The 27630-nt window shown below is 42.1% G+C and overlaps 6 non-coding genes across 6 annotated transcripts; 5 read left to right on the top strand and 1 right to left on the bottom strand.

Moving 5' to 3' along the window:
- Positions 1 to 556: 556 nt before the first annotated feature.
- On the bottom strand, positions 557 to 628 carry trnag-ucc (transfer RNA glycine (anticodon UCC)). The gene has a single exon. It is a non-coding gene; the product is annotated as a tRNA-Gly (tRNA).
- A 6747-nt stretch (positions 629 to 7375) lies between these two features.
- On the top strand, positions 7376 to 7517 carry LOC138236877 (U4 spliceosomal RNA). The gene has a single exon (XR_011188857.1). It is a non-coding gene; the product is annotated as a U4 spliceosomal RNA (small nuclear RNA).
- Positions 7518 to 10615: 3098 nt separating this feature from the next.
- On the top strand, positions 10616 to 10697 carry trnas-aga (transfer RNA serine (anticodon AGA)). The gene has a single exon. It is a non-coding gene; the product is annotated as a tRNA-Ser (tRNA).
- Positions 10698 to 11538: 841 nt separating this feature from the next.
- trnai-aau (transfer RNA isoleucine (anticodon AAU)) lies at positions 11539 to 11612 on the top strand. The gene has a single exon. It is a non-coding gene; the product is annotated as a tRNA-Ile (tRNA).
- A 4783-nt stretch (positions 11613 to 16395) lies between these two features.
- trnal-caa (transfer RNA leucine (anticodon CAA)) lies at positions 16396 to 16477 on the top strand. Its single transcript has one exon. It is a non-coding gene; the product is annotated as a tRNA-Leu (tRNA).
- An 8536-nt stretch (positions 16478 to 25013) lies between these two features.
- On the top strand, positions 25014 to 25086 carry trnar-ccu (transfer RNA arginine (anticodon CCU)). The gene has a single exon. It is a non-coding gene; the product is annotated as a tRNA-Arg (tRNA).
- The last annotated feature ends 2544 nt before the right edge of the window (positions 25087 to 27630 follow it).

The following is a 27630-nucleotide window of genomic DNA, read 5'->3' as shown; positions in this document are numbered from 1 at the left end:
AAGAAATCGTTTGTCCCTGTTCAAAAGAGATTGTGCGATGTCCTGCGGCGTTCGTAAAGCAAACCTTTGACAGTTTGAAAAGAGGAATTTATTCTGCTTCCTGTGCGTGCAGTAGTTACAAAGTTGAACGTCTTTACACGATCTGCCGCAGTTTTCAGTGGGCGGGCTTTGTCAGATAGCTTGAAAAAACGCACTGTGTTTCAGCTCGGGAAACATCATGAGCTGTGTCCTGCATGTTTTCTGTGTATAGCTGTCTTTTAACGCATACAGAATTCATTCAAAATCATTGATTTCTCCAATTAACAAGGGTCCCTTTTTGAACCTGCGAGAAGCATTCTTTCAATGTAACAGATTTACTCCGGGGAAAAGCAGCATGACATTGAGAGTAGCTCAAGCTTTCAGCACCTGTATCGGACTGCGTGTTTGCAGACACCGCTCAGAATCCCCTGTAAGATTCTCCTTCAATTCCGTTTTTCAGTGCTTTAGCTCTTTCAAAAGGCTTCACTTTGCTAGTCACAATCCAAGGCTCATGACAGCATTTGAAAACATTCGCCACTGCGTTGGCCGGGAATCGAACCCGGGTCAACTGCTTGGAAGGCAGCTATGCTCACCACTATACCACCAACGCACACCCACAGGAAGCCTGCAGGACACCACCAGAGAATGCTTTTTTTAATTTTTTTTTTATTAAACAGAATTTACAAATACAAATACAACAAGAGGATCAGAGTCATGTACAAGAGAAAAAAAACGCAGCAGAAAAAAGCATTTAACTACCAGAGGTAATTAAGTAATTATGTGATCAAATTGTATATTTTACACGTATCATATTTTCCTTGCTTTAATATTTCTCAATTATTTATAAACTTTAGTTTCAACATGCATGCGTTTCCTGTAAAAAATAAAACTCAGCACACAGTTTTTCTTTTAACAACATTTCGAGTACCTCTGGCATTCATGAAAAAGACATACACAAAAGCAAATAACTAACTCTAAGACTGTCTAAACTATTGAGTTTTTCAAAGAACCAGAACTATAACAGTCCTTAACACTTAACTACACCATTCCAAACTAACACTAAAGAAACACTAGTATATACTGGTATAACAAATATAACCAAACATAATCATTAACTGAGCAGTCACTGGGAGCAAATCTCCTTCCCGTCCACAAAGGCCCTCGCTCCCACAAAGTAGGCTCTCCTCCCCTCTCTTCTGGCAGCTTCAACCTGGGGCCACAGCTGGTTCCTGGTACTCCTGTCCGCGGCAGACAGGTCCTCTGCAAACCTCAGTTTGTTCCCATTCAAATACTCATTCCCCCTCGCCGCTCGCCACAGCATGTCCCTCGCCGTCCTCTTGGTGAACTGTATTATAATCGATCTGGGGCGCACTTGCCCAGACATGTTCGCTCTCCCGAGCCTGTGAACAAAGTCAATGGCCGATATTACGTCCTCCTGGTCCGGCAGGGTCCTTTTACAGATACCCTTCACTGTTGCAACAAGGTCCTTATCACGTTCCTCTTTAACTCCAAATAATTTTAAATTCCATCATCGACGGTATCTATCTACATCGTTCACTTTCAATTCAAGTTCTTTAATATGCTTTTCTTGTTTGGTATTTACTTGTTTAAGAACTTTTACTTCACTCTTTAAGTACGCTGGGCAAACGTCCCGAGATCGAATTCTTCCGCGACGGGGGTACCTTTAAAGCGGAGACGACGGCACCGAAAATTTTTGGCGCGCCCTCTCTTTAAAGCCCTGGCCAAATACGAAGACAGTACGTACAGTTATAATTCAAACGGAATTAAAAACTACACATCCCAGTTACCATGGTGGTGCTTGTGATCATTGCGTTTAACCAACGAAACAGGGCGAAAAATCAGTCACATGACTTTGGGGCAGAGTTTCGAAAGCTTAACCTCAGCAACAAAGCGAAATTTACACGATAGGCTACCTCAAACTGTCAGTTACACGACTGTGTATGTCGCTTAAGCCACTCCTATTTGGCATTTTAGTTATGGAGGCGAGACGACGCCCCCCCCCCCCCCTCTCTGGGTGCCTGATTTGCCGCCATCTTTAACCGCTTCGTGTCCAAATCGCAGTAGCTACGCGTACGAAATAAAGTTCATCCCAGCTACAAAACATATATATTTTTGTGGTAAGAGGGAGCAAAACATCAGTATTTACTGCTATTAATTAGTGTACGATTTATAGTTGAAATCTGAGCCTAAATATAAAGTTAAAATCTCGACAAAGCAATGTAGGAAATACAGAGAAAAGAAATCCTTTTTGACATCTAAAATCAGTTTCGATCAAGGTCTCTAAAACGAACAAGAAAAAGAGGATTTTCGGAGGGCAATTACGCTGTGTTTATATAGGATAAGTGATCTATGAGCAATCTAATTTCTTGTTCGTTTAAAACAGTGAAATGTCAGCTCCAAAAGATCGCACCAGAAACAGCACTCTCTCTGCCTGTCATAGACGTTCAGGAAAGGCTGAATGAAGTCATGTCAAGAACAATAATTCGGTGATCAATAATAACAGTTGTAGGACAAGAAACAAAAGATAATGAAAACTTCTTTAGGCTAAAACTCAAGTTCATTCTACAAATTAAGGCAAATGAAAATTCAGGATGTTAAAGTGCTAGAGGTGTAAAAAATACAAAAATGCACATGAGTAAAAAGTTTTAGAAATGGAGCAGGTGTTGCTTTGAAATAAGCAAACAGAAAAAAAGCCATGACTAAAGTGCAGAAGAGGGATGCAGGAACACTTGCTTAGATATACAAAAAAAATCACAAAAAGGTGTATGTTACAAAAGAACATGCAAACATGTTCATCATGTACATCAATTTCCCTTCACGATCAATAAAGTCTTATCTATAAACATGAAACAGAGTGAGGAATCAGAAAATTAGCATGCATAAAAAACAGCAATTCTGTCAATAAGCCCTAAATGAATTAATAGCAACCATGGTTTCATGGAGGGCTTCTCAGATAGTTGGGCATTCAGGTAGATTGCCAGGTGAAAGGATTTGTAAACATACTTTGTTAAAGCAAGTCAGTTTTTTCTGCAACACATAAAAGACATTTTTCCAAGAAAGTTTAGCCTTTGTCACTAATGAAACCACTAAATAAAGACATAAATATAGAAATCTTAAGATTTTGTTATTCAATGTTGGTAGCAGGATGAACTGTGCTAAGTGTATATTTTGTCGCAGCTTTGCTGCAAGATGTTAACAGTGAAAAAAGGTATTTAGAAATGAGTTATTTCAAGAAGAAAATGTTCAGAATAATTGCAAATCTAGCAGGATAGAGAAAGCACAGAAAACAGGCAGTTAGATTGATCAGATTAATATGAAAAGTTATTTAGCAAAGGGAATGAGAAGAGTGACAAACTAGTATGCTTTAGATCTTTTTACAGTATCTGGACCAGGGAAAACTGATCATGTTTCTCTATAACAATAATAAAAAACTTTATTTTATATATCACCTTTAAAAGTGGCATCTCAAAGCAATACAGTAGATATAAAAACAGATAAAAGGACCACAGATTACAAAGTAAATACATATAAGAAAGACAAGCAGTTAGAGGTGCTACCAAAATTAGAAAATGAAGCAGATACAGACACTAAGTCTTCTGAAAAGAAAGGTTCTGAGGTTAGATTTAAATGCACTCAGGGTACGTGACTGATATCACTGGGAATACAAATTGAGAGCTCTGGGGTGCAGCTAGAGAAGACCCTGTCACCCACAGAATGTAGATGTTCTTGAGGACAGCTAGAAGACCAGAGTCAGACGGACAAAGGTGGGGAGTAGACAGATAATAAGCCATATACTGTAGGTACTGAATGAGGATGAGGATTTTGAAGTTGACTCAAAACCTGATAGGTAACCAATGCAAGGACTTGAAAACAGGTGTAATGCATCCCTGATAGGATTCTCGCTGTCATATTCTGAACATATTGAAGATTGCTCAGTGTGGATTTAATTTCCCCAGTGAACAGGATGTGCATTTATTAATTCTAGAAAAAAAAGCCTTTCTTGATTTCTCTAGTTCTTAGTTTCTCTAGTTCCCTTTAAAATAAACTATTATTCCACAATGCAGATTATTATATGGACAGTATTTACACATGATATTTGTGATTTAAAGAAATGAACACAAGCAGCTTTTCGAGATTTAAGTGTTGGCTGAGTTATTGCAGGATAAAAAACTAGAGATGTTGGTAAGAAGATAATTTTGGGATAGCTGAGGAATACACTGATAACAAGAACACTTCCTAATGGGGTTAGGCATACTTTTGATGAAGATGATGAAGTTAACAGACTGTATGTTTACATAGATACTGAAATGAGGATTGTATTTTAGATTTTGTGTAGTTGCTAGCATTGAACTGTGTGTTGGATGGACATGAATTGAAGGAATGGGCAAACATCGCTGATGCGGATCCACAGAGCCAGCATATTAAGATGTTTATAATTAGAGGCAATTTGTTTAAATAACTAGGTATGGATACTGATGTGCAAGAGAGTTGGAAAGGCTGTTTACTTAAGCCAGCACTATAAAATATTTTATTCTCAGTGAGATGCTGCCATTTCATAGTGGGTTTCTAACACTGTGTATAGTTCAATCCACACAGTGCCTTTACTTCCATCCATTTCTAATCTCTTTATCCAGTACAGAGGATTTGGAGCCTATCCCAGTAAGCAACAGACACAAGGCAGAATACACCCTGGACATAGCGCCAGTCCATCACAGGACAGACAGACACAAACACACACACACCAGGGCCAGTTTTCCCATAAACCAATTAACTTACCAGTATGTTTTGGAGTGCAAGAGGGAGTCATATCACACATATGGAGAAAAACCATGTAACCCAGAGAGAACATGCAAACCCCACACACACAGGATGGGACCTGGGACCCCAGTGCTCCAAGATAGCAATGCTAACCACTTTGCCACCATTATAAATGGATGGATATCTTAGTTATCTTTCTAGTTCACAGGTTTGCATGCAAAATTTAATTTTGAAAGCCACTGAGACATCAGGTACTACTGTTGTATTTATGAAAAAGAAACAAAACAAAAAGCATACTAACAACTGTGCCATCCTACTCTTTAGTTAATACAATTTATTATTTATAAATAGTTAACATTGTTAGCAAAATATTTTGAATTATATTTAACCCTATTTTTTCTTTAGTTTTGTATTTAACTTATTATATGATAGTCAGATTTAATGTATATTTGAACAATGAAAATATATTTTTACAAGATGCGGGGGAAAGTGCAACAAATTATTACAGTGCTAAATTTAATATTGATTGCTAATAGTTTATGCTAACACCTAACTTTCTTAATTAGATGTATTTAAAACAGTGAACTAAGTGTAACATACCATTCAGAAATACAATCGAGAATAGTTTTGTGGTGTTTGTATGGATGAAACGTTTCTAAAATGTATAACGTAACAAAATTAAAGACGATTAAAATCTGTAATCTTTCCACTTGTAATGTCATTAGACAGAACAAGACGTTTCTGCTTTGTCTAAGGATGGTATCAAAAAGTAGTCTAGGTGGTGAGAAAGCTGTGTTTAATGATAATTAAGTGACTTAAAAGTAAAAAGAGATGGTTCATATTGCTTGATTAATTTTAAAAACTAAGTTATAAATGCAGACGCGATCGCTGCCGTAAGCGCTCCAGGCAGTAGAACGTTCGTTCTGTACTGCTGCGCTCCGCGCCTCCTCCCTCTCTCGGTGCCGCGCCCCTCTCTGACGGAGGGCAGTGGGCGGTACGCTATTTTCAGAGCCTCTGATTGGGAAAAAAAGACCTGCTGATCAGTTTCACACACCAGGAAGAGAAAAGAATGGGATTTTTTCTCTTCGAAACGTGTGTTGTCTTTATGAAATTCGTGTATTTTAAACGTTTAATTAAGAAGTAAAAACCTTACAGCGTACACAAAGATTCTGAGCTGATCACGAGGAAGAAAAATCACCCATTTTTCGCGCATAAAAAGTGGTTTTTAACTCTCGAAACCTGTTTTTATATGTTTTAAAGTCGTGCAATGTCTAAGTTAAGCAGGAAAACATCATTATATCTCATTATTTATTTATTTTTTTTAAAATTTAAAAATCGTTTGCCCAGCCTACTTTAAGTCTTCAACCTCTTTAAACACACAGTCCATGGACTTTTTAAGACTTTCGATTGCGACTGTATTAGATCAAATCACTTCCTTCAGCTCACCCATGCTCTGTGCCATCATGTTGAAGATGTTGGTCTGGAGCTCCTCCAGCGTCAGGTCGCCCCTTCCTCTCTTGGCTGCCGGGGTTTTCACAGGTGTGCTGGGCAGGGACTCCGGCTCTTCCTCTGGCAGCTGAGTCTCACTTGGGCTGCGAGCGCTCGCGTACGAGCGCATCTCCAGCACTCTTTCCACGTCCCCTCCAGCTGCTTCACTTTTCCCTTTAGTTGCCATCAATTTTCTTGTAGTGCTATACATATACGATTGAGGTTTCTTAGACTTCTCCTTCGAAGACCCAGCACTCTCTTTTCTTTTCCCAGTGTTACTCATATCGAAATTCTTAAACCTAAAAAAAATCGTTTTTTTTTCTTTCAATTATAACTGAAGTTTAAACAAGTAGTGTTAAGTCCTTATTTTTCTGTAGTCAAAAAAAGCAAAAATTAACATTTAGGTCATGAAAAACTCAAAAAAAATCCTCAACCACTAAACTTTACCTCCCACCTGAGCGCCATCTTGAACGCCCCTACCACCAGAGAATGCTCACGATTTCGGAAGCTGTCTCCGGGACGTGCTGATTCCACACATCCTGAATAAATCATGATATTGTTAGTTGCTGTAGCTAGACGTTCAAATGAGTTTCATGGCCAGATGGACTGTTTCCTCCAGCGGTATAGTATTGCAGTGAGACAGCACGATGCCTGCAAGACTATGTCACGCTAAACGCCACAGATTGTGTTTGTCCGTTCGTGTCAGTCATCCTGCAGCCACGGGAAGTGGGACACAAACATCCCGCAATGCTTTCAAGACGTTAGGATTTGTTTGTGCAACATCCGAGAAGAGTACTTGTGGCTTGAATGTGAACTGTACGTGCCCGCCCCCTTTCCTCTGTAGTGCATGAGTTCCTCCCGGCATGCCCTTCGTCATTGTTCTGTCATCTTGTATTTAAAGGGTTGTATTTCTGCTGCTGAAAAGAATCAACGGGTTTCTTTGTTCCCAACGGAGCCCTTGTCTGTCATGAAATTCTTCAAAACCTCAAGCTAGAAGAAGACGACAAATATGAAGCGTTACAGCAACGACATGCCATGAGACGATTGATAACGATTTCCATAGGATCCCCGCGGTTGCCTGGCAACCGTCAGCTTTGCGCAGTGGCAGTATCGTAGCCTGTGAGGGTTAGCCGAGGCGTGATTATTGCTAGTTGAAAACTTTTCCCAATACCCCACTTCCGCCGGTTTGCAATACAATCGGCGAAAGCAATTTTTGACAGTCTCGTTAGAGACTGAGCAAGGTGTTTAAAGACAGATTTGGTCATGGTGACATCATGGTAGAAAGAAGCGAGCTTGTTCCCAGTGGGCATTGATTCGTCGAATATACGTATATTTACGGCGAACGTACGGCTATACGTATATACGTCGCCTCAACGTCGAATTGCAACCGTAAAATTGACGACATTAACAAACGCATATATAACGTCGAAAACACATCTAACACAGTGCCTGAGGCTTTTTACTGTATGTATCGTGTGTGCCGCAACTAGGAGTATACGGCACTCTGCACAGTGTACGAAGTAAATTATTTTCGCAGCAATTAATTTACACGTGTATAATAAATATAGTAAATATAATAAATTAATTACTGCGAAAATAATTTACTTCGTACACTGTGCAGAGTGCCGTATACTCCTAGTTGCGGCACACACGATACATACAGTAAAAAGCCTCAGGCACTGTGTTAGATGTGTTTTCGACGTTATATATGCGTTTATTCATGTCGTCGATTTTACGGTTGCAATTCGACGTTGATTATACGAACCCAGCATATTTTCCGGTTATATACCACAATGCATTGCTAGTATTCGTTGGTCACCATTTTGGACACGTTTTTCAAACGTAGAAGTATATCCGCAAATATCTCAGATATCCTCTTTTGACGAGTAAGTATGAACAATAATAATACTATCTGAATACATACAGATCTTTCTTAATATTATTTTGATTAAAATAGTATGTGAATAAGCAAAAAAATGGCACATAAAATAGTGTGAATGGGGAAGATGACACAAAATCGTTTTGCCGTTTCTCTTATTCTTATTCTATGTTGTACTTTCAAACTTTGGGTACTCTTTAATTAGGACAGACTTTATTGCTCAACTGCTATGATGCAAGCCAAATTTTATACATTTATTTCAGCTTTGAGCTTAGTAAACCGTTCATTTTTTAGATTATACTAAAGAAGATATTAATCATCATTTATTTGGGAAGTAATATTATATAATTTTCTCCTAGCTGCGGTGCTGAAGTCCCACCCTACATCAACAGAAAAAGAAATAAAGGAGCACGCAATGTGTTACTTGAAGAATGCATATGCAAGGCAGGGGGCCAGGAGATCTGGACTCTGAAAATAATAGGTTTTTGGTTCTAACTGTTAGGACAATTAGACAGGGTTTGCAAACAGTGGACAAAAATCGTCTTAACTTCCATTGTAATATTTTTTTTTGTTGGAAATATAGAAGTTGTACATTTTAAAATGTATATTTGAATCAAAATGTGGTTTTGAGTTAGTGTGTTAATGTAATTAGTTTTGTGTTTGTCATTACTATACTGTATATTGCCATGTTACCAGAATTTGTAGCTGAAGTTTAAGACTAGTTGTGTTTTTATGATTATTGCCCATATGTTGATTGTTGATTGATTGTATACAATGTATAATTTGAAATACATATGTTTCAGGTGTGAATGTGTATTTTCAGAATACATTTCTAAACCTAATCATTGGCTTGTTTTACTTGTTTCTACACCTATAAAATCTATCTTTGATGTATAATAGACCTCTACCCATATACGTATAATAGACCTCTAATGTTATCCGTATAATAGACCTCTAACCATATACGTATAATAGACCTCTAAAGTTATACGTATAATAGACCTCTAACCATATACGTATAATAGACCTCTAAAGTTATCCGGAACTCCAACCATATATGTATAATAGTCCTCTAAATTTATCCGTATAATAGAACTCCAACCATTTATGTATAATGAACGTCTAAATATAGACGTATAATTGACGTTTAACTTTAGACGTATATTAGAATTTCATTCTAGACGAATTGTAGACCACATTTAGACGTCTAAGATATGCGTTTATTAGACGTATTTTATACGTCTTTTGCCCACTGGGTTACGTCTCAACAGAAACGCTCTTTAGCTCTTTCAGCTTTATGCAGAGAACATCGTCTGTCGAGATCACTTTTGAGTCAGCGCGAAACGCCGTGTGCTGTCAGTTTGATTTCATATTGCTCGTGGCGGCGCCCGGCTTTTGTCTGTCAAACGTTAGGTTGCACTTCTTCATGCTGCATCGTCGGCATGAGTGGAGCTTTATAAACGTCTGTACTTACTGCGCCCCATAAGAAATCGTTTGTCCCCATTCAAAAGAGATTGTGCGATGTCCTGCAGCAAACCTTTGACAGTTTGAAAAGAGGAATTTATTCTGCTTCCTGTGCGTGCAGTAGTTACAAAGTTGAACGCCTTTACACGATCTGCTGCAGTTTTCAGTGGGCGGGCTTTGTCAAATGGCTTGGAAAAACGCACTGTGTTTCGGCTCGGGAAACATCATGAGCAGTGTCCTGCATGTTTTCTGTGTATAGCTGTCTTTTAACGCATACAGAATTCATTCGAAATCATTGATTTCTCCAATTAACAAGGGTCCCTTAAAGGATGAGTCAAAGTAACGTCTAATCGGATTAGTTTCCTTAGAGCTGGTTCAGAGTTTGCTCAAGAGTTTACCTTTCACAGATGCGCAAAGAAGAATATTGGGGGTGCATGCTTTAAGGCGCCTTACAGCTGTAGGGAGCGATTCGAGACGATTCGTGGCGTGTGCTCGTTCCCATATACCGTACGCCTCGGGGTGCAGTGCTAGGATGACGTACAATACCGCTTGGGCACGTAACGGCGTTATATGCAAGTTCGGGACGTGAGGGTTTTCGTTTGTTCGTTTTGTTTTGCTCTGCTTTGCTTTGTTTTGCTTTCCATCGCGTTGGTAAGAGCGTAAATAAAAAGGCGATTCCTGCGTCTACCACTAATGTAAGAGCTATTTCAAGTGCGGAGTGGTGCGGCTTTTCAAATGCTTGCGGGCATTTCTCTGTTGTTGATTCTTTTTTTGTGTGTAACAAAGTGGCATTTTCATGTCCGGACGGGGAGACTTTATCATTCCGACATGAAGCCACCCTTAAGTCCTCTGAGGCGTGTCTGTCTGCAAGGCTTGTATTTTGGAAATGTTTTTTTGAAACGGAGAACGACTTTGAAATAGGCTTCCGCCGGCGGCTCGCGATCCAGGTAAGATTGTAGCAAGAACGCAGCGGCGGTGGGGCTTGCTGTAGTCGTGGCCGAGTGGTTAAGGCGATGGACTAGAAATCCATTGGGGTCTCCCCGCGCAGGTTCGAATCCTGCCGACTACGTTGTCCGCCTCCAGTCGGTGTGTTCCGGCGCAAGCAAAGAAGCGCGCCTCCTTGCTGTTCCTGGTGGTTTTAAAACGCCCAATCGCTTAAACCCGCTGCCTTGGAAATAAGTTCTTCAGCGTCCGCGAATGACATTTTGCAGCTGGAAGCAGATGTCGACGCGTTTTGCACAGAGCACCAAAAAACCGTCTTTTTTGAAGGCTCAGGCACTGAGCATTGGTGGTTCAGTGGTAGACTTCATGCCTGCCACGTGGGAGGCTCGGGTTCGATTCCCGGTCAATGCAGTGGCTTTTGCAGCGAGCAGCTCCATCACTTGCATCCCCTTGCAACTCGCAACTGCAAACCCACTGAAGCTAAGTAGGTGCGAGCCAGGTCAGTACCCGAATGAGGGTGAGCTACAGGGAAAAACAAAGCTTCCAGCTGGAAGCGGTGTTAATGGTGTCGGCGGGGGGGCACTCACCCTGAGGTCTGTGCGGGTCCTAATGCCCCAGTATAGTGACGGAGATGCTGTGTTGTAAAAGGGCGCTGTCTTTTGGATGAGATGTAAAACCGAGGTCACAGCGCTCTGTGGTCATTCAAAATGACCACCAAAACCTTTGACAAAAGCTCTTGGTAATTGATGGTCTTCAATAATGCTTCTCCTTTAGGTACATTTTAAATCAGCTGAAAAATGCTGTGAAATGGGGGGGCACTTCAGGCCAGTGTAGGATTTGGGTTACAAGAACCATGAAACTGCACGAGAAAGCCCATACACTGAATTACACGGCTTTCTATTCAAAGGAGGGCAAAAGAAATTCCCTGAGATCGATTTTTTGCAGCACAGAGAGGATTGATGTCATGAGGCCGGTTAGCTCAGCTGGTTAGAGCGTGGTGCTAATAACGCCAAGGTCACGGGTTTGAGCCCCGTACAGGCCAGGTCCTTTTCTCCTCTCTTACCAAAGCTGTTAGGTTCCTTTCCGTGGTGAGATGGGTTGTCATGCAACGCAGCCACATAGTGCCGACAGACAAGAGTGTTGCGGGAGAAGAGAAAAGTGTTTGAAGATTTAAGAGTGTCTTAGGTGGAGCCAAAATCAAGTGTCACAAATGCAAGTGGTTGGATTTCCAATGTTTAATATGGTAAAAATAAGCAGAAGTTATCTGCCGGTCCGGCACAGTCTGCCATGCTTTTGTCATATACTGTAAAGTGGTGTCGAACTGGGTGTCGATCTGGAGCCTCACCATTTGCATATGTGAGGCTCCAGTTATACATCGAGTGTCACATTAAATGACAAAAATGAAGAGAGTTAAAGCAGCTGGAGAGGTTTTCTTACAACTTTTGAGTTGACACAGTTTTGGAAAATGTTTCCTTCACGCTGCACTGTTCAACATAGGCAGCCAAGAGTCTCCAAAACAAAACAGAATTGACAGATAGGAGAAAATTCCCACTCGTCCTGAAGTTGCCAAAATCCAGCAGGTGGATTTTGGGAACGGCATACAGACCCCTGACACAAGTGGTCTGTGCCAGGGGTCTGTATGCCGTTAACCATGCCGCCATACCAGTAGCACCACCACAGTCTTAAAGGAAACCGGTGTAACAACATGTCCGGGTAACTTGTTCCATTCACCCGCAGCTCTTTGTGTAAGGATGTGCCACATATGTGGCGTTTTTCACACAGCAGCTGTATCGACGAGCGGTGAAAAAAGTGTGGTGGAAACGTTGGACCCTAAGGTGGTGACTGCATCGGAGACGGCTGTTAAGACACTGACCAAAACCAAACGTGTCAAGCCTTCGGAGAGAAATAATAACACGCCTAAAGACTTGGTGTTTGGTGATGTGGGAGACTCAGTGCGGTATATTGCACAGTTAGTATCAAAGGTGGGCACTAATGAGGTGGATAAAAAGCGGGGTTTAGAGAATCTAAGAGCCGCTTTAGCAAGTGTACATTCAGTGTTTCCAAAACCGATCCAGGTTTACGCCGCTAGACTCTTAGACGTTTTTTCTAAAGAAGATGCTGATCTAACCTCTGGATTTCGTTACCTGATAATGCTATTTCATGGTGCACTGGCGAAGACCCACCGGGATAAATGACTAAACATGTGCATGGTGCAGTCCAGAGAATATTGGATGAACTTTCTCCAAACATCGGGGCGAATGATTTTGTACAGCTGCGTTTGACTGCGGGTGGTTTTAACAAACCCTTGTTCTCACGCAGGAGACAACCCGGAGAATTAAATGCTGCTGATTTTTTAAGCCACATCTCAGACCTCTTACAGAGCCACACAGAAATTCTCACCGATGACAGCCTCCGATTAGTGGTGACGATAGTTAGGAATATGCAGGGGGGTGCCCGTCGAAGATTTAAATCCGTTCTGGGTAATTGCTCAGAAAAAAGCGCACCTTATCGACTTACATTACACGGGCGGTAATCTGTGTTTCACCAGGAGTGTGTACGGTTTGTTGAATGAAGGTTGTACCAATGGGGAAATGTTACAGGGCGCTAAACGAATGCACAAAGAGTTGGGTTTTTCAGAGAATCAGAAAATGAGTTTGTCAGACATTACCGCTTTTGAAAAACATTTAAAGGTGGTCATTAAAATTTTGTACCACGACCAGGGTGATTGAAAATATTTTACAACGGGGCCCACACCACCTAATTCTAAAATACTTTTTGTTCTACTGCATGAAGAGCATTTTTATGGGGTTTTAAATATTAAAGCTTTTGTGGGGGCGGCATATTTTTGCACTAACTACCATGCGGCGTATAGCCACAAGAACGCACACGCCTGTGTTAAAGCTTGTAAAACCTGTTTAGATCCCCAGTGTTGCGAAATTGATGCAGAAATTCAGAATTGCCCGGCCTGTAAGGTCTTTTGTCGTAGCTCTCAATGTTTGGCGAGACACTTTCGGAATGCAGCGACGGGTGTTAGTAAGTGTGAGCGCAGGGTCTTTTGTGAGAAATGTGAGGTTTATAACCTCTCTAGTCACAAATGTAAAGAGAAACTGTGCTCGCATTGTAACAACGTGATCGACACCCCTGACACACATTTGTGCTACATACTGCCTTTGGACAACCCCAAAATTTCAAACAAGTACATTTTTTTTTACTTTGAATGCATGCAAGAAACGGGGACACACATACCAAATTACATCCATGCCCTTCATATTAACAATAAACGAAGCTGGGAATTTTATGGTGAAACTTGTCTAAAGGATTTTGTGTGTAAATTTATCGATAGACGTTTCAAAAACCATACATTCATATCGCACAATGGCAAGGGATATGACAATTACCTAGTAATCAGACAGTTGTAAGATGAAAAGATGGACGTTGAACTAATTAATCAGGGTGGTAAGATAATGTGTATGACCGTAAAAGCTCTGAACATCAGATTTATCGATTCTTTAAACTTTCTACCTATGAAATTAAGCAAACTGTCGGCCGCCATGGGGTTCCCCGGGGGTAAGGGTCATTTTCCACACTTGATGAACACTTCAGAAAACCAAAATTATGTCAGCCCGATGCCGCCGCCAGAACTTTACGGCGTTAACTACATGCTGCCGAGGGAGAAAGCCGAGTTTTTGGTTTGGTATGAAGAATGCAAGGGAAGTGTGTTTAACTTACAGAGAGAGTTGAAACGTTACTGCCAGTTGGATGTGGCAATTCTAAGAGAAGGCTGTGTCAGGTTTTGGGACGAGGTCATGAATATGACCAGACAGACACGCGTGACTGAGTCAGGGGCCGCCTGCGTTGTGTGCATCGACCCCTTTCAGTTTGTGACCATCGCTAGTGTCTGCATGGCCATGTTCAGACTTATGTTTTTACAGGAAGAGACGATAGCGTTGCTACCCCATGACAATTACCACCACCAGCAAAAACGATTTTCTACACCCAGCATTCAGTGGCTTATGTACATCGAACACACAGAGCCCGTTAAAATCCAACACGCGTTAACCACGGCCGGTGAGTTCAAGGTTGGTCAAAGCTGAAAGCTCAAAGCTGAAATAAATGTATAAAATTTGGCTTGCATCATAGCAGTTGAGCAATAAAGTCTGTCCTAATTAAAGAGTACCTAAAGTTTGAAAGTACAACATAGAATAAGAATAGAGAAATGGCAAAACGATTTTGTGCCATCTTCCCCATTCACACTATTTTTATGTGCCATTTTTTGCTTATTCACGTACTATTTTAATCAAAATAATATTAAGAAAGATCTGTGTGTATTCAGATAGTATTATTATTGTTCATACTTACTCGTCAAAAGAGGATTGCTGAGATATTTGCGGATATACTTCTACGTTTGAAAAACGTGTCCAAAATGGTGACCAACGAATACTAGCAATGCATTGTGGTATATAACCGGAAAATATGCTGGGTTCGATATTTTCTCAACGTATGCGTTTATTAATGTTGTCGATATTATGGTTGAAATTTAACATTGATAATACATCACGGCTATGTGCCCCCTGCTATGTGCTGATGTGCAATTTTAACGCATGCAGTTAGTAAGGATCGTACTGTTGTATGGTATTATATATAATGACATTATGGAATAGGATGGGGACAGGCCTGGCATCACGGGGGGAGGGAGGAGTGTTGCCCCTTCAGTTTTGGGCAAAAAGATTTACCTAACTTAATTTGCGCCCTAAAAAAATAGTTGTACTTGGTCAATGGTCAGACAACACTAAATGACACGAACAGTCACTCAGTCTGTTTGATGGGCAGGAGGGCTATCCGTCCAGGAACTGCACATATCAGTGTCGTTATTGAGTGTCAACATTACGATCCTGTTTGCTCAGGTGGACCGATTCCTTGCAGTAGTTTATCATTATACTTAAAATCTTTATATAACTAGGACTAGTTATAGCAGTCTGTGCTTTCTGTTGGTTTTACAACATTTTTTTCTTAACGATTCAGAACGTCCATGTAGCTGCAAAAATGAACGCTTATGGTACTTTTCGCTCCAGGCAATACAAACCGTGAGAGTGACGAAAAATGTGAAACTGAACTTCATCGCAAATACCAGATTGCTAGTCGTTATCTTCTATCATGAAGCACTAATCAATGGCATAGCTGCGAGATTTCATTTGGGTAGCTGCACCCTACAGCTCCGTTTCAACCGAAATATCACCCCCCCCCCTCAGAATTTCAGACGCCCCCCTACAGATTTTTCCCCGGGCACCGCGCACTGATGGGGGACAGGGTGTCCAGGAAATGGTATCAACTTTTCTCAAGAAAATAAAAATAGAAACTCTATAGGCACTCAAACATTTTACTGTTTTTTTTTCAGGCAGTAAATTACGTAAATTACTGCTTCGACACGTAATGGCATTATAATCAAGTGCAGGAGCTGAGGGCTTTTGTTTTGTTTCGTTTTCCATGGCGTTCGTAAGCACGCAAATCAAAGGCAATTCCTGCGTCTAACACGAATGTAAATGCTTTTGAAAGTGCAGTGTGGTGCAGCTTGTAAAATCCTTGTCCACATTTGTGGTTTGTTGATGTTTTTCTGTCTGCCAAAGTTGCATTTTGACATCCAGACGGGGAGACTTTATCATTTGAACGTGAAGCCAGCCTTAAACCCTCTGAGGCGTGTCTGTCTGCCGGCACGTATTTTGTGAAAGGTTTTTTTTTTTAACTGAGAGCGACTTTGAAAAAGTTTCCGTAGCCACCTCGCACTCCGTGTTAGATTATAGGAGGAATGCGGCGGCGGCGAGCTCGCTGTAGTCGTGGCCGAGTGATTAAGGCGATGGATTCAAAATCAATTGGGGACTCCCCGCGCAGATTTGAATCCTGCCGACTACGGCGTCTGCCGCATGTCGCCTTGTGCCTGCGCGGCAAAGACGAAGTGCTGCTTCTCCTTTCCTGGTACTATAAGAACGCTAAATCGCTTGGCTCTGCTGTCGTGGAAATAAATTCTTCAGATAACCACACATTTTGCGTTCGCACCTCTGGTGCTCTACTTATGCCTTTGAAAACCTAATGAATAAAGCTGAAAGAACCGACACAATATGTAGGTGCTCGTAAAGCACGCAGTAAAGAACTGTTAACAGCAAAGGTTTCAGTGGGTTAACTGAGGAGAAGGCGTGATCGCTAATTGTTGACTTTGTATTTGGTGTTAGAAACACTCTTACTGTGCATGACGTGCAACAAATGTAGCCACAGAAATTGCATCACGCTTTCATGTATGCTATCTCAGACACCAACGTTGCCTAGATAGAAAACCGAAATAGCCGTGGGTTTGCTTGCTGGTCTGAAGGATCTCTCTTCGAATCTCTATCATTTGTCAATGGAAGTAAAAGGCGCTGCAATTTCATACGTTCAGAATGAAACCCGCAGCTGTTGTTCGACTTTATTTCTTGACTAATTACAACTGAGTGTCGCATGAGCAGTTACGTAAACTTGTCTGGTATATTTGAACAAAAATGCCGTTCTTCAATTAAAACTAACAGTACATTGTCAGGGACATTCAGTTCTATACAAACAAGAGACAGACAAGATAATATTTCTACCTTTCATGTGGACTACGTGTTGACTTACTGATCGGAATAATTGAAAAGTTCGGGTTCATAGCCGATGCAGTGCATGCTAATTAGAACAGCAAAGCTGAGCTCTCAGCACCGTACTGAGCCCAGGTGTTTTTCTAAAGCTGTCAGGTGCAGTTCATTTACATGAAGGAAATCTCTTACTGGGTACTATTACAATGCAGTAAGTAGCACAGACTACTTAGGGAGTAGCCCGATGCATTTAAAAACAACCCGAGCCAGGCAGGAGTCGAACCTACAATCTCCTGATCCCTAGTCAGACGCGTTATCCAGTGTGATACTGCAGGACTGTAACCCAGTGAGATCAGCACTGCAACTAGTAAAATATTACCCCCGGTCCATTCTTTTCCAAAAGTGAGAAACACCTGTTTTCTACATTTTGTCTGTTTTAAAACATTATCTTCCAAAGCATCATAAAATTGTCCCTTCTTCCAGACTCTACTTCTCTCTTGTAGTAGTACAGCAGACCTTTCCAGGTGAGCAGATCACAGAGTCCGAAATGAGCTTCCTCCATCAAGCAAAGTACCTGAACATGACGCTGTCTTCATAAAAGCGCCCCTGTAATAAAGAAATTAAATCCGAAATCAAGAGGGCAGCACAGTGGGCAAAAGACGTATAATATTCGTCTATTAAACGCATACCTTAGACGTCTAAATGTGGTCTGCAATTCGTCTAGAATCTCTGCACTGTGTACGAAGTAAATTATTTTCGCAGTAATTATTTACATTAACGAAGAGCATAACGCGTGTACTGTATACACTGCAAGTACAACCCCCCTCTCTGCAGGAGTGCTGGCTGTGACGAATTGAAACGGTTTCACGGGTATTTTCAAAGTAGGAGGCGAGATTTCCAGCGAAAGACACCCCCCCTCAAAAACCCAGTAAATACAGTACTTACTAGTTAAAGGCTAGGCTCCCGACTACGGCGAAAGGAACCCTTCTTTCATTAGAAGACAATGAACATATTTTAGCCCTGAATGAATTAATAGCAAACATGGTTTACATAAAAGACATTTTTCCAAGAAAGTTTAGCCTTTGTCACTAATGAAACCACTAAATAAAGACATAAATATAAAAATCTTAAGATTTTTAAAATACATGACTTTGCTAAAATTTATTTGAAAATAAAAACAATTACAACCGCCAGGGGAGAGAGAGAACAGGGGAGGGATGTTGGTTTTGCATAAGGGGCGGGGCTATGGAAATTAGGTCTGTTTGGGAATGTGTAGTTACATTTTCTGGCTGTTTGTGAATTATCGTTGTTGAGTATGGAGTGTTGAGGTATTGATTTTGTGTAATGCTTTATGTTGAAAATTGAGGTTGATTTTGTTTATGATAAACAGGATAAACTGGGATGGGAGGAAGGTTTGGTTTTGCATAAGGGGCGGGATTATGATAATTGGAGGACTTTGCGAGAGTAAAATGGTTTGATTATTTGATTTTGTATTGTGGTTGTTATCTATGTTTTTGGTTGGTATTATGTTTATATGGTTGTTTTTGTTGGTTGGTTGTTATTATGGTTATTAATAATACGATCTATAGTTGAAATCTGCGCCTAAATAAAAAGAAAAAGCAAGTGATTAGGTTTATGAGCAATCTAATTACTTATTCGTTTAAAAAGCTATATAAAATAAAGTTTATTATTAATTTGCTGGACAGAGCGGTGAACATTATTATGCATGAGACAAAGATAACGATCCTGATCAGTTTAGAAATCTGTGTACGCTGTAAGGTTTTTACTTCTTAAACTTTTAAAATACACGTTTAGAATTGAAAGAAATCCTCTTCCTGGTATAGCACACCAGCACGTCTTTTTTCTCCAATCAGAGGGGTGTCAGATGGTGTCAGCCAATCACCATTCTGCGTTGGGTAGCAACGGGTGACTGTTCTCAGGCGGAAGATGTAAACAGCTTAATGTTCGTGTTAAATAATTTTTTTTAATTAAAATTCATTCTATACAGCAATCGCATATTTGGGTACCGTTTCATAAAACTTTCATGCTTAAAATGTTTAGGGAGAAATGGAAGACTGGTGTGTATTTTTTCTTTAAACTACCAAGACCAGCCATACACAGTACAGTTTACATACATACAGTAATGTTTATGTTCCTAAATTAATATCGTTTATGACCTTCAGATGCGTTATGCTCCTCTTCTTTTTATGCTCAGCTACTAAAATTTCCCTTTAGTGGTAAAATCCATATAAATATTCAAAACTAAGCGGATTAAAATGTGGACAGCAAAGACATTAAATGATTAAATCTTTGCACTACCAACCAATGCACCACGAGTGCCCCTGTCGGTCATTTTGGCCAGCCAATCACTTGTCCTGCGGTACCCTCCGGTGCCCCGCGGTGGCTTGTGGGTAGGTTACTGTACCGCGGGTTTTTACCGCGCATTTTGAATGGCTGCATCTATTAAACGCATACCTTAGACGTCTAAATGTGGTCTGCAATTCGTCTAGAATCTCTGCACAGTGTACGAAGTAAATTATTTTCGCAGTAATTAATTTACACGTGTATAATAAATATAGTAAATATAATAAATTAATTACTGCGAAAATAATTTACTTCGTACACTGTGCAGAGTGCCGTATACTCCTAGTTGCGGCACACACGATACATACAGTAAAAAGCCTCAGGCACTGTGTTAGATGTGTTTTCGATGTTATATATGCGTTTATTCATGTCGTCGATTTTACGGTTGCAATTCGACGTTGATTATACGTTGAGGCGACGTATATATACGTATAGCCGTATTTTCGCCATAAATATACGTATATTCGACGAATCAATGCCCACTGGGAAGGCGCATTGAAGGGTGCACCCCCATCATTAATCGTTGCGCCTCTGTGAAAGGAAAGCTCTTGAGCAGTCGTTGAAACAGCTCGGATGAAACACTTGATTGCTTCCATGTGCATCTGGAGCCCATTTCTTATTTTCACTTCACGCCGCCCAAAGCATTTCTAAAACAGGAGATTCGCGTTTGGGAATGCGCCCTGCCCTACAAATAAAACAGGTCTACGGGTCTGAAAGCTGCTCCACGGAAAACAGTTCTGTTGCGCTTTTGATCAAAGGGAGATTCGCTGTTCTTACTTTTTGATGACATAACACCCAAAGGGGCTTCTTTGGAGCTGTATTCCAACCAGCATCCTAAAGTTTCTTGGCGGTATCCTTTACAGTCCTCTGTTCGGTCGACAAGGGACAGAAGGGGGCAGTTTTCCTCACACATACAGTGCAATGTACTGTAGTGTTCCCGTTCATTGAATTCGCAGTTCTGCATCAGACCTCTAACTCGTTTCCTTAGCTTGGATTTAAGCCACGAAGCAGGCTTCTACTGTATAAACGTCTAGAGGAATCACAAACTATTTGAGAGGCCATCATCCCAGGGGGAACTGACAAAGTCTATCCCTAAACACCTAGCGCAGTCTCTCAAGAGACTGTCAAAAATCGCTTTCTCCGTTTGCATTGCAAGTAAGTGAAAACGCGGTCTCAACCCAGAGCCACTTGGCAGCAGCGGCACGTAAATACTGTTACTGTCACTGCTCGATACTGATGTTAGCCTACTATACCATGTTCAGCCACCGCTAGAAACTGCATGGCTCTAGTTCTGGAGCAAACGACAGGAGGGCCAACGTCGAACGGGCACACATGTCAGACATGGAAACCGACGAGAGTGGGATTCGAACCCATACATGCAGAGCACAATGGATTAACAAGCCATCGCCTTAACCACTCAGCCACCTCGTCAACAGAACTGGACTGTCCCAACTGAGTTGGCGCGCTCCAGATGATCTTTTTCTTTTTTTTCCCTCGTACTCGAGGGTCATTTTCCTGTTCCACATGCGATTTCAACATTTTCCTTGGGAGATGTCAAGCCAGCAAGCCACTGCTGTGGTTCAGTGGCCAGTGTGGAGTTCAGTGGCCCTGTTGTACACAGAAAGCACATTGAGCTCCTTGGACATGAAAAGTTCCAGATAAAAGCCATTTGTCATCCTTTCTCTTGGTGTCGATGTTGCTATTGTATGTAAAGGTGGCAACTTGCTCAGCGAGCAGGCGGAGCACACACCGAATGCAGATGTGTCTGAGTGGTGTGTCCAAGTGGCTGCAAAAGGACAGCACTCCCGGGGCGCCGTGGCTTAGTTGGTTAAAGCGCCTGTCTAGTGAACAGGAGACCCTGGGTCTGAATCCCAGCGGACAACCGCTAGACTTAATTAAACACAAGTATTCATTTCCTGTCTTTAACATGACTTGTTTTTCTTAAAATGGATGCAACTTGCAAAACATGAAATACAAACCTTGCTAATCAGCGCTAGCAGCTGGCAAAAAAAAAAGAAGTCAGCAATGTTTTTTTTCTTTAACCTTAACCCTGCTAATGGAGAAGAGTTAAACGACCGAGTCTATGCAGCTTAAACGGTGCGCACGTCGGGTTCTTAGCTGAAAGGGTGGTAAATCACGCTCACCCCAGTCCTTAATCTTTTAAACAGGATACAAAATTGAACCTAGTCGCCACATCACATACATCCTGTTCAATGATAAAAAGGTAACATCTATCCTCACTCCAGAGTAAATCTCACGTTGAGGGCATATTTTTTTTCACTTTACCGTGAATCGGGCTCGGCTGCACAGAGGAGAGAGGACGGTGACAGGGGAGTCACACGCTGGCGGTTTGAATACGCGGAAGATCACTGAGGGATCCACAGTATATGGACCCTCCGTGCGCCATCAGTCCACACTCCGGACTCTGAATCCTGCCATCCGAGTTAAGATCTCGGCGGAACCTGAGGCGCAGTTCTTTCTTAAAACGTAATCTGGTGAGCATTTCTAGAATCGTACTTGTATAGATGCAGCCTTTAATGTGTTGCTAGGTTAAAATTGATGATTTCTTGAACTTCAGTAGGAAACTGCCCTCTTGATTTCGGATTTAATTTCTTTATTACAGGGGCGCTTTTATGAAGACAGAGTCATGTTCAGGTACTTTGCTTGATGGAGGAAGCTCATTTCGGACTCTGTGATCTGCTCACTTGGAAAGGTCTGCTGTACTACTACAAGAGAGAAGTAGAGTCTGGAAGAAGGGACAATTTTATGATGCTTTGGAAGATAATGTTTTTTTTTTTCTTTGAAATCGAAATGAATCAGAATATCAGTGCAAAAGACAAACTCTTGGTTTGGTTTAAAGAGATATGGTTTTAAAACAGACAAAATGTAGAAAACAGGTGTTTCTCACTTTTGGAAAAGAATGGACCGGGGGTAATATTTTACTAGTTGCAGTGCTGATCTCACTGGGTTACAGTCCTGCAGTGTCACACCAGGGCCAGTGGCGCAATGGATAACGCGTCTGACTACGGATCAGGAGATTGCAGGTTCGACTCCTATCTGGCTCGGGTTGTTTTTAAACGCATCGGGCTACTCCCTAAGCAGTCTGTGCTACTTACTGCATTGTAATCGTACCCAGTAAGAGATTTCCTTCATGTAAATGAACTGCACCTGACAGCTTTAGAAAAACACCTGGGCTCAGTACGGTGCTGAGAGCTCAGCGTTGCTGTTCTAATTAGCACGCACTGCATCGGCTATGAGCCCGAACCTTTCAATTATTCCGATCAGTAAGTCAACACGTAGTCCACATGAACGGTAGAAATATTCTCTTGTCTGTCTCTTGTTTGTATAGAACTGAATGTCCCTGACAATGTACTGTTAGTTTTAATTGAAGAACGGCATTTGTGTTCAAATATACCAGACAAGTTTACGTAACTGCTCATGCGACACTCAGTTGTAATTAGTCAAGAAATAAAGTCGAACAACAGCTGCGGGTTTGATTCTGAACGTATGAGATTGCAGCGCCTTTTACTTTCATTGACAAATGATAGAGATTCGAAGAGAGATCCTTCAGACCAGCAAGCAAACCCACGGCTATTTCGGTTTTCTATCTAGGCAACGTTGGTGTCTGCAATAGCATACATGAAAGCGTGATGCAATTTCTGTGGCTACATTTGTTGCACGTCATGCACAGTAAGAGTGTTTCTAACACCAAATAAAAAGTCAACAATTAGCGATCACGCCTTCTCCTCAGTTAACCCACTGAAACCCTTGCTGTTAACAGTTCTTTACTGCGTGGTTTACGAGCACCTACATATCGTGTCGGTTCTTTCAGCTTTATTCATTAGGTTTGCAAAGGCATAAGTAGAGCACCAGAGGTGCGAACGCAAAATGTGTGGTTATCTGAAGAATTGCTTTCAATGGCAGCGGGTCCAAGCGATTTAGCGTTTTTATAGTACCGGGAAAGGAGAAACGGCACTTCGCCTTTGCCGCGCAGGCACAAGGCGACGTGCGGCAGACGCCGGAGTCGGCAAGTTCCGAACCTGCGCGGGGAATCCCCAACGCACTTAACCACTCGGCCACGACAAAAGCGAGCTCGCTGTCGCCGCATTCCTCCTATAATCTAACACGGAGTGCGAGGTGGCTGCGGAAACCTTTTTAAAGTCGCTCTCCGTTAAAAAAAAATACCTTTCACAAGATTCGTGCCGGCAGACAGACACGCCTCAGAGGGTTTAAGGCTGGCTTCACGTTCAAATGATAAAGTCCCCCAGTCCGGATGTCAAAATGCAACTTTGGCAGACAGAAAAAACATCAACAAACCACAAATGGTTTTTACAAGCTGCACCACACTGCACTTTCAAAAGCATTTACATTCGTGTTAGACGCAGGAATTGCCTTTGATTTGCGCGCTTACGAACGCCATGGAAAACGAAACACAACTAAAGCCCTCAGCTCCTGCACTTGATTATAATGCCGTTACGTGTCGAAGCAGGAATTTATGTCATCCTACCACTGCAACACGGGGAATAGAGAGAAATGAGTACACGCTACGAATTGTCTCTAATCAGTCCCTACAGTTGTAAGGCGCCTGGAAGCGTGCACCCCCATCATTAATCTTTGCGCATCTGTGCAAGGTAAACTCTGGAGCAGTCTTTGAAACGGCTCAAAGGAAACACGTGATTGATTCCATGTGCATCTGGGGTTCATTTCTTATTTACATTTAATTCAAGGGAAAGGCTTGGGTCAGTTTCAGACGGCCTCCAACAGCGAGATTCAAGCGCCCCACCTTCAGCCCAATCTGCACAGCCAGAACGCCAACGGCTCCTATGCTCTCCGGGGTGCGGTTGTGACCCCGTAACCTAAAATGTTGGTGGCAGACAAATGGAGACTAACAGGTGACGTCCTAGGACATGACTACATTGTGGGGATGGTGACCATTGCTTGGAAAAGAGTGCGAGGCCCCTTTAGAAAAACATTTTGTTAACAGGCATTCTGCCTCAGCCTAAACACCTATAGCTTGCAAAGCGCATGCTATTAGACAGGCACCTCTGCAAGACCTTAAGAGTCTCTTAAACTAGTGATAGTAAGGTGTTCCCAATGGGCGATGTTCGGCTTTCAAATCATCTCTCCGTGGAAGCGCCGAGATGCAGCTGTTTAAGGCTTAGAAGCAGCTGACTGTTTTACTGCCTAACTGATCACTGTCAGTCAGGGAGCTCAGAGGTGAAAAGCCTGTCTGAGAGACAATTCGCCGTCGATCAGTTCAATATGTTCCGTACCAGCTCGGCGCACCTGAGATCATCTTGGTAGCCGTGTAGCTCAGATGAGTGAGAGCGTGTGTGTGTACCACCGTGATTGGATGCCGGTCCTTCTCAGGTCACAGTAAACCTTCTGCTGCCTAACTTTCCTAATTTTGGGGATCCCTTTGAAAAAGCAAAGGAAAAAAAAACTGGCTCTTCATCAGCGTGATCGACCCAACCCAGTGTGCCCCAGTGGCCTAATGGATAAGGCACTGGCCTCCTAAGCCAGGGATTGTGGGTTCGAGTCCCATCTGGGGTGCTCCTGTCCCATTTTGAGCATACAAATGTCTTTGTGGTTTGCAAAGCTACAACTCCACCTTACTCAGTGAGCGTCTCTGCTTTTCTCTCACATACAGTTGGGAGAAAAACTTTTGTAAACAGCCCTTCGGAATGATGTGGATTTCTGCATGAATGGCTCCTAACATGTGATCTTATCTTTATCTAAGTCATAATAATTAATAAAGAGATTCTGATTTAACAAAGAACACACACCCAACATTTGACATTGCTGTTTCTTTATTGACCAAATGGTTTAAACAATCAAGGTCATTGATGGAAAAAGTACGTGAACCCTTATATTAAGGAGCTAGTGGAACCTCCTTTATGACAAAAACCTCAACCCCCACTTTCTGTAGCGGCTTGTCAGACCTGAGCAGCGGTTAGGAGGTATTTTGGCCTATTCCTCTATGCAAAACTGTTTCAGTTCATGTATATTTTTGGGATGTCTTGCGCTGAATGGCCTGCTTCAGATCACGCCACAGCACTTCAATGGGATTGGGGTCAGGACTCTTACTTGGCCATCCCAACATACAGAATTTCTTCTGTTTCAGCCACTCTGTTGTTGATGTACTCCTTTGTTTTTGTCATGTTGCAAGACCCAGCGTCTTTTGAGTTTTAGATCACAGGCAGACACCCTGACATTCTGCTGTAGAATTTCCTGATACATCTCGGAATTCATCGGTCCCTCGATGATTGCAAGCCGTACAGCCTCCGCCATGCTTCCCAGGTGGGATGAGGTTTTGGAGTTGGTATGCGGTGTTTTGTTATCTCCAAACATAACGCTGTGCACATTTACCAACAAGTTCAACTTTTGTCACGTCTGTCCACAGAACATTGTTCCAGGAGTTGTGGAACATCCATGTGGTCTTTAGCAAACTTGAGAGGGGCAGTGGTGGTTTTTTTGGGGGGGAGAGCAGTGGTTTCCTCCGTGGTGACCTCGCATGATCACCACTCCTGTTCAGATTTCTTCTTATGGTGGACTCATGGACACAGACGTAAGACAAAGTAAACCACCTGTTTGCTAGATCCCATCCCCACTCAGCAAGTCAAAGATTCCCTCGAAGGACTGGCAGGACCTATAATTAGTATGATGAATGCATCGCTTGCGTCAGGCAACGTACATGATCAATTTAAGGTAGTGGTTCTTAGACCGCTCCTTAAGAAGTCAAATTTGGATCCACAAGTTCTTAACAACTACAGGCCTGTCTCAAAGGTCCCATTTCAATCTAAAAGTTTTGAGAGAATAGTTGTTGCCCAACGTCAATCGTATCTGGATTCAAATAATATACTTGAGAAATTTCAGTCTGGTTTCTGAAACTGCATTAACAAGAGTCGTAAATTATATTCTCTTAGCTACTGATGCGGGGAATGCAACAGTGCTAGGAATGCAAACTTTAGGTTGCGCTTCTTCATGCTGCATCATTGGCATGAGTGGAGCTTTTTAAACGTCTGTACTTACTGCGCCCCATAAGAAATCGTTTGTCCCTGTTCAAAAGAGATTGTGTGATGTCCTGCAGCGTTCGCAAAGCAAACCTTTGACAGTTTGAATAGAGGAATTTATTCTGCTTCCTGTGCGTGCAGTAGTTACAAACTTGAACGTCTTTACACGATCTCCTGCAGTTTTCAGTGGGCGGGCTTTGTCAGATGGCTTGGAAAAACGCACTGTGTTTCGGCTCGGGAAACATCATGAGCAGTGTCCTGCATGTTTTCTGTGTATAGCTGTCTTTTAACGCATACAGAATTCATTCGAAATCATTGATTTCTCCAATTAACAAGGGTCCCTTAAATGATGAGTCAAAGTAACATCTAATCGGATTAGTTTCCTTAGAGCTGGTTCAGAGTTTGCTCAAGAGTTTACCTATCACAGATGCGCAAAGAAGAATGTTGGGGGTGCACGCTTCAAGGCGCCTTACAGCTGTAGGGAGTGATTCGAGACGATTCGTGGCGTGTGCTCGTTCCCATATACCATACGCCCCGGCGTGCAGTGCTAGGATGACGTACAATACCGCTTGGGCACGTAACGGTGTTATATGCAAGTGCGGGACGTGAGGGTTTTCGTTTGTTCGTTTTGTTTTGCTCTGCTTTGCTTTGTTTTGCTTTCCATCGCGTGGGTAAGAGCGTAAATAAAAAGGCGATTCCTGCGTCTACCACTAATGTAAGAGCTATTTCAAGTGCGACGTGGTGCGGCTTTTCAAATGCTTGTGGGCATTTCTCTGTTGTTGATTCTTTTTTTGTGTGTAACAAAGTGGCATTTTCATGTCCGGACGGGGAGACTTTATCATTCCGACATGAAGCCACCCTTAAGTCCTCTGAGGCGTGTCTGTCTGCAAGGCTTGTATTTTGGAAATGTTTTTTTGAAACGGAGAACGACTTTGAAATAGGCTTCCGCCGGCGCCTCGCGATCCAGGTAAGATTGTAGCAAGAACGCAGCGGTGGTGGGGCTTGCTGTAGTCGTGGCAGAGTGGTTAAGGCGATGGACTAGAAAGCCATTGGGGTCTCCCCGCGCAGGTTCGAATCCTGCCGA

Source organism: Lepisosteus oculatus, unplaced genomic scaffold, assembly GCF_040954835.1.
Source record: "Lepisosteus oculatus isolate fLepOcu1 unplaced genomic scaffold, fLepOcu1.hap2 HAP2_SCAFFOLD_94, whole genome shotgun sequence".
Lineage (NCBI taxonomy): Eukaryota > Metazoa > Chordata > Actinopteri > Semionotiformes > Lepisosteidae > Lepisosteus > Lepisosteus oculatus.
The sequence above is the reverse complement of the archived record's forward strand: the minus strand, read 5'-3'. Positions and strand labels throughout refer to the sequence as shown.